The sequence below is a fragment of the Electrophorus electricus genome, chromosome 14 (genome assembly GCF_041902795.1).
Source record: "Electrophorus electricus isolate QZ-2024a chromosome 14, ASM4190279v1, whole genome shotgun sequence".
Taxonomy (NCBI): domain Eukaryota; kingdom Metazoa; phylum Chordata; class Actinopteri; order Gymnotiformes; family Gymnotidae; genus Electrophorus; species Electrophorus electricus.
The window spans coordinates 19340999-19353174 of NC_137510.1; the positions used below are offsets into that span (position 1 = coordinate 19340999).

Genomic DNA, 12176 nt, shown 5'->3' on the forward strand with positions numbered 1-12176 from the left:
AGACATAATTTTCACACATGGATTGGCCACCACAGAGTCCAGACCTGAACCCCATTGAGAATCTTTGGGATGTGCTGGAGAAGACTTTGCGCAGTGGTCCAAATCTCGCATCATCAATACAAGATCTTGGGGAAAAATGAATGCAACACATTATTTTCCTTAAACAATTGTAATTTCCCAGGAAGAACAACAGAAATCACATACCGGCCCTGGAGATGGGTTGAAGCGGGAGTGTAACTGTAAGGGACAATTTTTCAACTTTTCCTACTTTCATAACACCACCACTTTGTTTGGCTTTAGTTAGGCCTCTACTCAACATGGAAGTACTCTGACATATAATTATTATTCTTGAACAAAGATGACCTTATAGACTATAGCTGGATGAAAAGACTATTATAATATAATATGGCAGGGCAGTGGTTAAGTTACTTGACTTGTAATTGTAAGGTTACTAGTTCAAGTTGCCACTGTTGGGGCCCCTGAGCAAGGCCCTTAACCCTCAATTGCTCAAGTTGTATTCAGTTGTAATTGTAAGTTGCTTTGTACAAAAGTGTCAGATAAATGTAATTTTGGCTCTTAATATACCACACATTATAGAGGGACTATGTGCTTTGCAAATGGCATTAAAGGAAATGTGGCTTACTGATAAAAAAAGTCTCTTGTGAAGTGTGCACCAAGGCCAATAAAGCATACAAGACTGAATTTTTTATAGTGTTGCTCTCACTTTCTCTGAGGCTCCATGGCCCTTTCTATCACTGCCAAGATAAGCGGGTGAAAAACCTCTCAAGCACCACATAACAGGCTGTGTACAATCAGCTTCCCACCAGCACAATTAGGCACTTTGTTCTTGCTCATCTACACTGACACGTGTCACATCATAATGTAGATGCAGCAGTGCTGTTGGAGTTTAAAACTTACATTTGGTTCTTTTTAGATTAGAATGCAGTCTGTTAAAACTTGAAAGCTGAAAAGTCACCCCTGCTTTTCCCCATTTGGGTTGGCTAGAAATGTCAACAGGACTGGGCCCTGCTGGGGAAGAGTCTGACCCAGAGTGGCAGCAAGGCAAACTGCAGCCTAATGGAGAGCAGCAGATTCCCGTTTCCACAATGTGCCCTTTCAGTGCATTCAGAAGTCCTGATCTCACTCTCAACAAGATACACAATGGGGGTTAAACGCTTCCAGCTCTCTTTGTATCAGTTTTGCCTGAAAGGTTTTCTTCTATGTATAGATAGCTATCATAGTTGTGTTGTTACCACCATTCTCAACAATTGTCAAGTGTGTGAAAAGCACAAAAAAGTATGGGCATAGCTAACATTTGTATTAATTCATTTGTATAACAGTTCATTAGTAATGAATGGTTAATTAAGTTCAATTATCTCCAAGTTAACTTGTCCATCATTCATTATGAAACGATCAGTCAGCGAAAGAGCTGGTGTAGAGTCATGTGTAAAAAACAATATACTGCAATATGAAAAGATCAAAATATGAAAAGATAAAAAAGAGAACAGAGCAAAATTCAATAGGCAGCAGCGAAGCCTACAAAGTCAGGCATACATCCTGGTTCTAACCTCTGAAGACATGTTTGATGATGATCAGACACATTCTCAGCTCATAAAGACCACAGCTGAACTTCCCACAATTTAGAATAAGCTACATCTCCCAAGTTGTCATAGAAACAAGAAGCTATGTGTTTAACTATAAGTCAGAATACATAGCACACATTCCCCCCCCAATACCCTAAGGCATACATCTATACAGTTTATTTTAATTTTTGCATTTAATGTGTTGGGGATTCCAAGGAGGGGTGGGGTTGAATCTCTGATTAACCTAAAAGTTGTTCGTTACATAAAGACACAAGTGACAACATGTATAGAAATCTAACTTGTACTGGTCTACAAATTACATATAGCTGTATAAAGGATACAAATTATATATAGCTGTATAGTTTGCTTGCCACTACCACATCATTCATTAATTCACTTGAAAATTATTTACCCATAAGTCTTCAAAATAAGCCATTTTCCCAACTTGAATATTAACAAAATATTTCCTGGTTTGTTTGACTATCAATGTAAATAAATCAGTTGCATTTTTCAACCTGAGGAAATACTTCACACTTCACTACCAACATTCCTAATAAAAAGAAAGGAGCTGAGGTTTGTTAAGCATGATAAAGCACCAAAAAAGTGTGTGTGTGGGTGTGTGTGTGTATATATATATATATATGTATATATTGCATTGCATACTATAAAAATGTTCCTGTCTACATTTGTTTTCAGTGCAGAACTTATTGAATTATTTGTCTAAAGGGAAGTAAACTAGTGTGCTAAACTGAACTCTCTGTATATCAAGCATGACAGATAAAAAATACCAGTTCCTGAACATTAAAGCTTCATGATTATGTAGTATTGAGGTTTGGACACGTTGACCACTTCTGACTTTGTCTCAGAGTAAAATAACACACTCTCTTATTTTTATGCCTGATACTGATTTTGTGAAGTAAGTTTTAAAATAACTTGCTTGTACATTTTGATCTTTCAAGGAAGTTAATTACAGAGAGGGAAGTCAGGATGTTTTACAGCAAGGGGAAATGATACCCTACCATTTCCCATTTTAAATTATCTTTATCTTAGTTGTTTTGGGGATCCTACCTCAGATAATTTAACTTTAAATCAGTCATAAAGAAAGACCGAATTTAGACTGTAGCCAACTGAAAACAGATGACCGTCTATGCAGGGTTCATAAGTAAATAGACGTTTTATTAACATATCAGCATTATTTGTACACAGTAACCAGAAACCACCATCATCTGCAAATTCAGTACATGAAAGTGTGAATAGTTCAGTAGAAAATCACAATAAATATCTAAATAATCCAAATAGTGATAAATGCCTGATATTTGTGAAAATATTCTGTAGATTCACAATATATGAGCCTAAACAAACTAAAATAAGTAGAATGAAGTCTCTGTTGTGTTGGAGAGGTGAAAGTGCTAAATGCCATGATGTGTAAACAGTGTGCTATCTGGGGAGCATTTCATCAAGATCAACCACAACATAGTTCACCGCATCCCATACGGCTGAGCTCAGGTTCATATGTCGGGTTCTGCACCGTCACTGTGTCACCCTGACTGTGGTGGAACCAGAAGTACTTGCTGTCTGCTGTGTGGAGGCTTGCAGCTGGTGAGAGAAAGTAGTAATGAAGTATGAGGTTAACCATGCACATCAGCAATCATTCTTCAAGCTGCAGTGCAGACAGAATTCCCTGAAGTGTGTTTTCCAAAGGGGGGCAAGTACACAGATTTCTGTAATCACTTCTCATCTTTTATATCCCATTGATTATAATTAGTTGGACAGGAGGATCTGGATTCAATATTCTTACATTGGGAAGCTTAATAAATATGGCTCACTGCATTAAACCTCATTTGAATGCTGCTTGATAACTGTCAATAACCATCAATAAGATCAACAAATGTCAATGGTCTATCTGATATAGTTTTTGCTCTTCCTCCAAATTGAGTACACCATGTATTCCCTTACTCTTTTCTTTTCTTAAAAAGAGTTTAATTGGAATTTTAAAAGGATGCTTTGGAGTCAGGCCAGTTACAAGTTCACACATAACTGTCGTCTACATACAACATTCCTAATATCAATTTCAGACAAGTTTCTTAGAGACCATTTTTGTTTTCCATTCTACACTTAAAGCAGATTCTTTTTGTCTCCAGGATAAAGGGGAAGTGGGAACACAGTGAAGCATACATGTGTTTGTAGTTAGAGAGTTCTCCAGTTCCTGTACTGTTTCCAGATGGGAATAACGGCATGCAGAACCCTCAGCTATTCTTGACAAAATGTGGCAATATAGTTTCGCACAGCCTTTACAATAGGAGGCTGCTTGCTGAGCCACTGGTTTTAACTACACTCTGGCTCTCTACAGGGTGGCATAAAGGACCTAGGCAGTACTGAAACTGCCTCCAACCTCTAAATGTTTTAAAGTTGTAGGATAAATAAAGATCTCACCAATTACCTGCAAAGATGATAATAAAGGTTTAGGGATGAAATTTATGAACATTTACGTAAAAATGTTAAGGTGTTCTTGTTCCGCCAAACACTATCCATTGTCAAATTGAACCAAAAACAGCTGTACATGCTATGGTGGGTTTGAGAAAAAAACAGGAGTCTCCAGAGAGTTTGGCAGAGTAGGAGCTGTCACTGCTTACTGAAGGAAAAATACCACCGAGCAGATTACAAAGATTACACTTCAAATACTGCACAAAATGCTTGAATAGAGGGCAAGGAGAATCATCTCAGCTCAGTTGTTCTGGCTGTAGATGTTTGGACAGCTGTGTGTGTGACTCATTTATTTAACATGATGACTCTGAACTGCTGTCAGATTCTCTATACATTTCCCAAGTCTCCCTGAACGATTCACATTTTCCTAAGATGCCATGTGATATCATTGGTCTGTTTCATATCAGTGACAGAACATTTTGTACAGCAGAAAAATAGTTGAGCCATAATTTGGTGGCCACATCTCTCATATAAACATCTATTAAGCTTAATGCAAAAAACCTCAAAAGCACTTTTGTCCTCTGAGAGGCTGAAAGGCCGAACAATAACTTTGTTAATGACATATGTGAGGGAGTGGTGTTGCTATAAAAATGCTTCCTGTCTGCAGGGTACGCAGGACTCAGAGCTCTATTATAGGCTCGTCATTTTGCCTGTCCACCCTGTCCCTGCAGCCAGTTTTATCTAACCTCAGTGCTCTGGCTAAGCATTTGAAGTATTTTATGAAGAAAGTTTCATGAATCCTTGCCTGAACTTAAACAATGAATGGCCCTTTTAGTCAGGAGATTGCTGGTGGAGCAGGTCCATGAAAACCTGAGTGAATGAGGCATAATGGCTTCACTGCACAAACGAAGCTGCAGTTAAATGTACTGTCTGTGTGGAAGATGAGACACAAACAAGGTTCACTGAATCCAAGTAACTGACATTCAAAAGAGTTAAACCCACAGCTCATTACTTTAAAGCTCCGGTGCCTTAAACAAAAAAAAATATGTATACATAATGTATGCAGAAATAATGCATAGATTTAGGGGGTTGGTTGTTGGATGCATTTGTAGTTAGTTATGATATACTGTACTTAGAGGCCATCAGCTGATGTAAGCGTGGCTAACAAAGTGGAACGAATGTTCAGAATAATAGTGACTATCAGTATTACACAGTGGTCATCACAGGTTATGATATAGTCTTCCATGTGCTATGCTTATTCTTTTGTATATTCACATATGCCACAGCTATTGGTTAAAAGAAGTTTCACCATCAACTCAATCTGGACAAACTAAGGAGAAGTAATTAAACATGATGTCGGAGCCAAATCATCCTAGTGATTTTGTCAATTTCTGTCAGTTTTTCTGACAGTTTATAGACTTGTAGTGTCACAACTACAGAAAAACAAAACAATAATTTAAATAATCTAAAATGACCTTCTATACAGATCAAGATTCAGATGACACATTCACTAGCACAAATTTCAACAAGTACTTTACATAATCACTGGCTGCACTGATTCTGACCAATCTTTGATGCGTTTTATTAGTTTTTTTTTTTGTTTGTTTGTTTTTAAGGAACCTGTCATTTCAACTGGCCTGGTACTCTAGCCTCCATCCACATGTTGATGTCAGTTCCTTCCCCATGTTCCTCCAGGGAAGTGACATTAATAGGTGTCAGCAGTTTCATTACATCCCTCATGACAGCACTAACTTTGTCATTGCCAATGAACTGAAGACCCACGGGGGCAAATGTGCACAAATCTGACTCCATTACCAGGTCAAAGTTGGAAATGTTTGCCTGTAAAGGAAAAAAAAAAAAAAAGATTATATAAAATTCTAGGAATTGACTTCAGTTTTTATGCCTTGTAGCAATTAAGCTTTTCTGGGTTTTTGAATAGAACTAAATTAAAGAAGTCTTCATAAATATCTAGTGCAGACAGAATAAGATATCTGCTGGGAGGTCTAATCATTTAAGTCAGTGCTTTACACTGTCAGTGGTGGATAGGCACAGCACTGGATGGTTTAGGGTTTCATGGTTCCAACACATGTGAATCAGTTCATGAATGGCTGGACTTTGAGGGAAAAGCTGTTCACCAGTTAATCAGTTCTCCGGATCAAAGAATGAAGGAAATGGTGTCCGAAACATTTACTGTGATAGGTACAACACACAACTCCTCAAAAAGCAATCCATAAACCCTGCGCTTTCTCCAGATTACAACAGTATTTTATATATATATATATGAATGAGAGAGCGAGAGAGAGAGCAAGAGAGAGAACATAGATAGATAGATAGATAGATAGATAGATAGATAGATAAATAGATAGATAGATAGATAGATAGATAGATAGATAGATAGATAGATAGATAGATAGATAGATAGATAGATAGATAGATAGATAGATAGATAGATAGATAGATAGAAAGAATAGCATAGCATATGGTCTCTATATGAAGTTAGAATGGGATCTTAGCATTCACATTTAATGATATAACTTAATTATATCTTAAGGCTTTCAGGGGAAAGAAAGGAGTTGGAATTATTTTCAATAAAGTATAAATTTAGCAGTATAATTTAAAGTAATTTAAAGTATAAATGTACTGAATTAATTACTGCTCTACATGTAGCTTCATGAAGTACAGTTGAAACCAAACAAACACCTTATAGTATGTTACAGCATATACCATAGAAATATAGTATTTGAACTATAGTTGTTCATTACTGCTGCCTTCTACTGCCTTTTGATTTTGTCTAATGAACATTGAATAACAATGTTTCACCCTACAGTGTGTGTGTGTGTGTGTGTGTGTGTGTGTGTGTGTGTGTGTGTGTGTGTGTATATATATATATATATATATATATATATATATGAGAGAGAGAGAGAGAGAGAGAGATGGAAGCACAGCAGCTCAATAAATCAGTATGGGCATTATATACACTGCATAGATAATACACTCATTCTCATTCTATAAAGAAAAGCAGTATAGCAATATAGCTACTTTGTGCTGCTGGTAGTATTGCGCTGCTCCCATGCCCCCTGTTTCTTCCGCAGACCACAGCACTGTCCTAAGAGTGCTCTTTGGGCGCAGCCCTGGGACCAAGCAATACACAGAATAAGCCAACCGTAGGCCATTTCACTTTTCTTTCATAACAAATTTTAAAAGAGTGGCTAAGGTCAAAGTTAGCATGATCTCTGAAGCCAAAAATACATCCTAAGTGGTGTGAGAAGCTGTAGATCTGAAAAGAGCAGACAAAGTGTATACTGTACATCACCTATACCTTTGTATGAACACAATTATTGTATTTGATGAATGATACATTTGTTCTAAATTGGCTACTGAATTACAAGAGTTCCATGCTGCAGAATGAGTTGTCCCTTTACACTCAGGGTATCCAGACTGTTCTTCCCATATGGACAACTCTGTCATGGTGTCCAAGAATGGCAGGACTGCAGAGGAACAGGCTAAGAATGTTGTCTGTGGTACATACAGGTCACATCCACCAACTGGACTATGACTGAATCTACGGACCCCATCTCTCTGGTCTCACTTAAAAATACACATTTTAAGAGATTGGTACAGTATGACCATTATTTATCTTTAATAAAATATTTAAGAATCAGGGAGTGTGTGGTTACTGATAGGCCTTGCAATAAAAGCATCACGCCTCATAGGCCATCATTTAAAGATGTTGGATGCTATATGTAGTGACTTATTATTGTTATACAATGACTTAGGGAAACAGCCTGTGACAAGGACGCTTTCATACAGAAAATGTCAGCGCTTTTTCTCACCAATGAATCACCATGTTTCTCTTCTCTTTTATGTACACATATTTTCTCTCTATGGAATATTATTATTCCAAGTAAAATAGGGTTTTAGTGTTCATTTTCATTTTAGTGTACTGTTGCTGAAATACTATCTATAACCTGACATGTACTCTTGCAAGACACTGTTCATCAAAATAACACTGTCAGCATTCCAGTGGTGTGCAAAATCACTGTTAATGGCAGAGTTCCATTTTCCTTGTGAATGAAACTGCAGGATATAAATAGGCATCTGTATGTAGCAACAACTTAACAACATATATATCTGTACACCCATCATGCTGTAATGTAGACTTCCACACATAGGTTAAACCTTCCACACAGAGTAGCACAGAGACTTTAAGAACTATTAATGAACAATGATTGACATGCAAGCTGGCACAAACCATGAAAGTGAAGTTCTTGAGCTCCTAGAAGTATTGTACATTTGAGAGAGCTGGTTGAAGAATGAAAATTTGGCAGTAACCTTTTAAAATAATGTTCCACTATTTAACAATTGCTACTAGCATCCCTTTTATTCTTGCCTTTGTTCTGTTTGAAAATGTCACTCATTTTCTTCCAGCAAAATAGTTTTAATCCCTAGTTGGAATGACAAAATTGGGGAAAATGTAAAAGTATAGGTATTATGGCTTGACTTGAGAGGAATAATCAGAAATAATCAGCAGTAATCAAACTTTGGGTTAGCCTGTTCCTCATAAAGGCACAGATAGGCACCACTGCAACCCCAGACAGATGCAGTTTAAAATGGTCAAACCACAGACAGGTCTTCTTTTTAAAATCAGTTTCATCATGATGGCAATGATTTCATGAATACAATAGAGGCCCCACCCCATAATCAATAACATACTAGAGATCCCAGACCATGAACTGTTATATCTGTTTTCAGCATTCTGATATTTGTGTACAAGCATACACATGGTTGAACAGCCCATTCTATGTTTGTTTCTAACCTCATACTAGAGGCTTAGGAGTACCACAGGCTGTTTGACAGTATCTTACCCAGGCCTTTGATCAGAGACATGGCTTCCCATGAAATAGCAACACCACCACCATCATCCATAGCCCCCTGTCCGACATCCCAGCTGTCTAGATGGCCACTCAGCAAAACAACCTAAGGAAAAGAAAGTAAGTGGAAATGTAACAAATATAGGACTATCCAGGCAAATAGTAATCAGTAATGAATGCAATTAATCATCATTAAAAAATGGAGTGAAAAAGGTTTGCCATCATCCCACTGCACAGGTTAACTGTCGTTATGGTAAATAGTTCTTCCCCCTATTGAAGTAAAATACTCACATAATATAATAATCTCTTCTCTCTCTCTCTCTCTCTCTCTCTCTCTCTCTCTCTCTCTCTCTCTCTCTCTCTCTCTCTCACACACACACACACACACACACACACACACACACACACACGATGTATACATACACACACTCATCGAGAAGTGAGTAAGAGTGGGAATTCCCTCTCAGGCAGGCCAGACATTTGAGGAACTGCTGTGCTGCTGCTGAAAGCTTCCACATCCTCCCCACACTTTCTGTACAGGTGAAACATGTTATAAAATGCAAAACTTTTCTTGTTCTGCATAAACAACATTTTACATTAACAGGAGTTTTACTTATAATTTACATGAACATAATATCATACTGAGATTATTTTGCACTGACAATATTCCTTATTCAGAACATTTCTATGAGAGTTTTAACAAAAAAGAGAAGTTCCTAAATCTTTATACTAGCTTCTAGCATCCAGTTATTTAAATAATAGATTTTTAAAGTGCTTCTACTAGTCTATAAATCACTAAATAGATTAGTCCCAGAATATATTTCTGGTCTTTCAGCTCTATGGACACACGTCAGTTAGTAGAGCCCAGAATTCAAACTAAACATAATGATCATTTAGATTTTGTGCTGGATCCAACTTTCAGAAGACATACCAGAAATATAAGTTATGGATTAAAAACTTTTATAATCATGTGCCATAAAAGAGCGATCATATGTTATTTTTACTGCACTTTATTATAGCATGGCACTTTTAATTAAAATGAATCGTTTTTCACTTTTAATGAAATTTTAAGTTATTTTGTATTATAATGGACTTTTAAATACATTTAATAATAATCTTTAATTTTATTTTGCTACCGGTAAAGCACATTCAACTGCCTTATTTGATGGTAGTCCAATTCATCCATTTTCTTCTGACATATTACAAAAACAATACTTGTGTATTTGATTTTAAGAATACAAGATTAGTGAAATGTTGGTGAATTTTTAACTTACTCTTTATACTACTATAAGTAGTAATCTATAGTAAGTTAAATATTCATCAAACATTTTAACTGGCCAGCTCAGAACACTGTACTTCAAGATGATCTGAACATGAACAGCATTTTTATAAACTTTCTTGCCTTTAATCCCTTAAGCAATTAACTACATTTTTATGCATCAGTGCATGGACAGTACATCAGAATATTTTTGCAATACTGCCACTCTAAAGCCATTATATTACAACAAATATCAGAGACAGTATGCTCAGCCAAGGTAAACAATCTTGAATATCTTAAATACTTTGACTTTGGTTATGATTCTTGCAAGAGTCCAGATGTTCGGCCTTGCCTTCTCACAGTATTCTACTGGAAGATACACAAGTGATTATTGGACTTTTCCATGAAACTGTCAAGTGCGACTCTTCTACAAGAATGAGACGACTAAAAGTTACACGAACGCCCTAACTGAAGCATAATGGGAAGGAGGTTACCAACCTGCTAGGAACACCAAGGTCACAGCTTCGATTCCCAGGGAGCACATACACATGGACTGTCATACTGATAAATACATTTTTGGAATAAGTAATGCCTCAGTGTTACAGACCATCTTAGGTTTCCTGTGCAGTTTCATACATGTAAAACATATCCACAAATTATGAAGCTACCGAGGCAGGTATGTGTATGTTTTATTTTTTGCTTTTAGACTCCATTCCATTCCCTCTCCATGTACTACCCAGATTCACATATACTTGTCTGATTACATAGCTAAGGAAAACAAATAAACTCCTTTTGAGTGACTACTAGGAAACAAAAGCTGATGTTGAAATTTCCAGAAGCAATTAGAGGACAAATTGCAACAATGCAGTAACAATTTCCAGAAAATGTGATTGTAGTACTAGAGCAATGTAGTAAAGGTAGTAAAAATAACCCAACTATGAATAATAAAAATAAAACAAACAAACAAAATCAAACAAGACTTGATTTTTCATTTTCCTAAAGCATGACTGGACTGCTTTCTGTCACAAAGTTCATCTTTTTGATATCTATGCATCCAACCCTAACATCTTTGCCCTGAGTTTACTCCTCAAGCTAACTATACTCACAGCCTGATATTTGCTCATTGCATTCATCACATTCTGAGATATAGTTGCCAGGGACAACTGAGAAGAAAGGTTCTTTGATCCCAATTCTGGTTGGGCATTCTGTGCTTATGATGAACATGAACCAGTTTAGGAGAAGGATACTGGAAGAAAGCTCTTTATTATAGCAAAATTATCCATAACATTAATCTATGCAGTAGCCAATGGCCAGGAAATGCTAAGTAAACAGACAAACAGCACTTTTCACAGTACTGAAAAGACAGGCTTTGATTCACAAAAGCCTCATTATTGAGGAAGATTAATGTTGGCATGCAGCACACTCAACTGTACAGTAAATGAAGGGTTGCAGCTGCTTGCAACCAACTTGCCTGAATACATTCAGACAGAAATATTATTCACATCCATAAGGCTTGAGACTTAGTCAAAAACTCTGATTGAACTACAAATAGCAAAATAAACTTTAAAAAAAATTTATATTCTTCACATTTCTTTGAAGGAAATGTACACAAACAAGGGAACCAAGGTCTTCCCGGGCTTGTGTTGACAGACGTTATGTACATCACTAGACTGCCAGGTAGACCCACTCTGCTTTGATGTGCCTTCTAACTGTGGAACTGGTGGTTTAAGTTAAACATGCTTTTACCAAACCAAATTCTAATAATTGCAGGGATTTTTTTTTTTTACATGCTCAAGCAAAACTCAACCTTTTGAGAAGAGAGAAAATCTGCTCTTAATCACGAACCATGAATCACAGGCTACTTTTCAATTGAAATGGCACTAAAATGTCAAATACCTTCATAATCAAACCTAAATGTGAATCAGAATGAACTCAGGCAGGATTGTACTATTAATTAAAAGACAATTAAATATGAATGAGGGAGTATAAAGAGAGGAAATTAAAAAAGTGATAAAGAGGAGAATGGATGTGACTTGGGCC

At 36.7% G+C, this 12176-nt stretch overlaps 1 non-coding gene across 1 annotated transcript; it reads right to left on the bottom strand.

Annotated features, from left to right (window-relative positions):
* Nucleotides 1-2793: 2793 nt before the first annotated feature.
* Nucleotides 2794-11387, bottom strand: LOC113585627 (uncharacterized). Its single transcript, XR_014116777.1, has 4 exons — nucleotides 9302-11387; nucleotides 8873-8984; nucleotides 7047-7138; nucleotides 2794-3179 (listed from the first exon to the last, which is right to left on the bottom strand). It is a non-coding gene; the product is annotated as an uncharacterized LOC113585627 (transcript).
* Nucleotides 11388-12176: the final 789 nt, after the last annotated feature.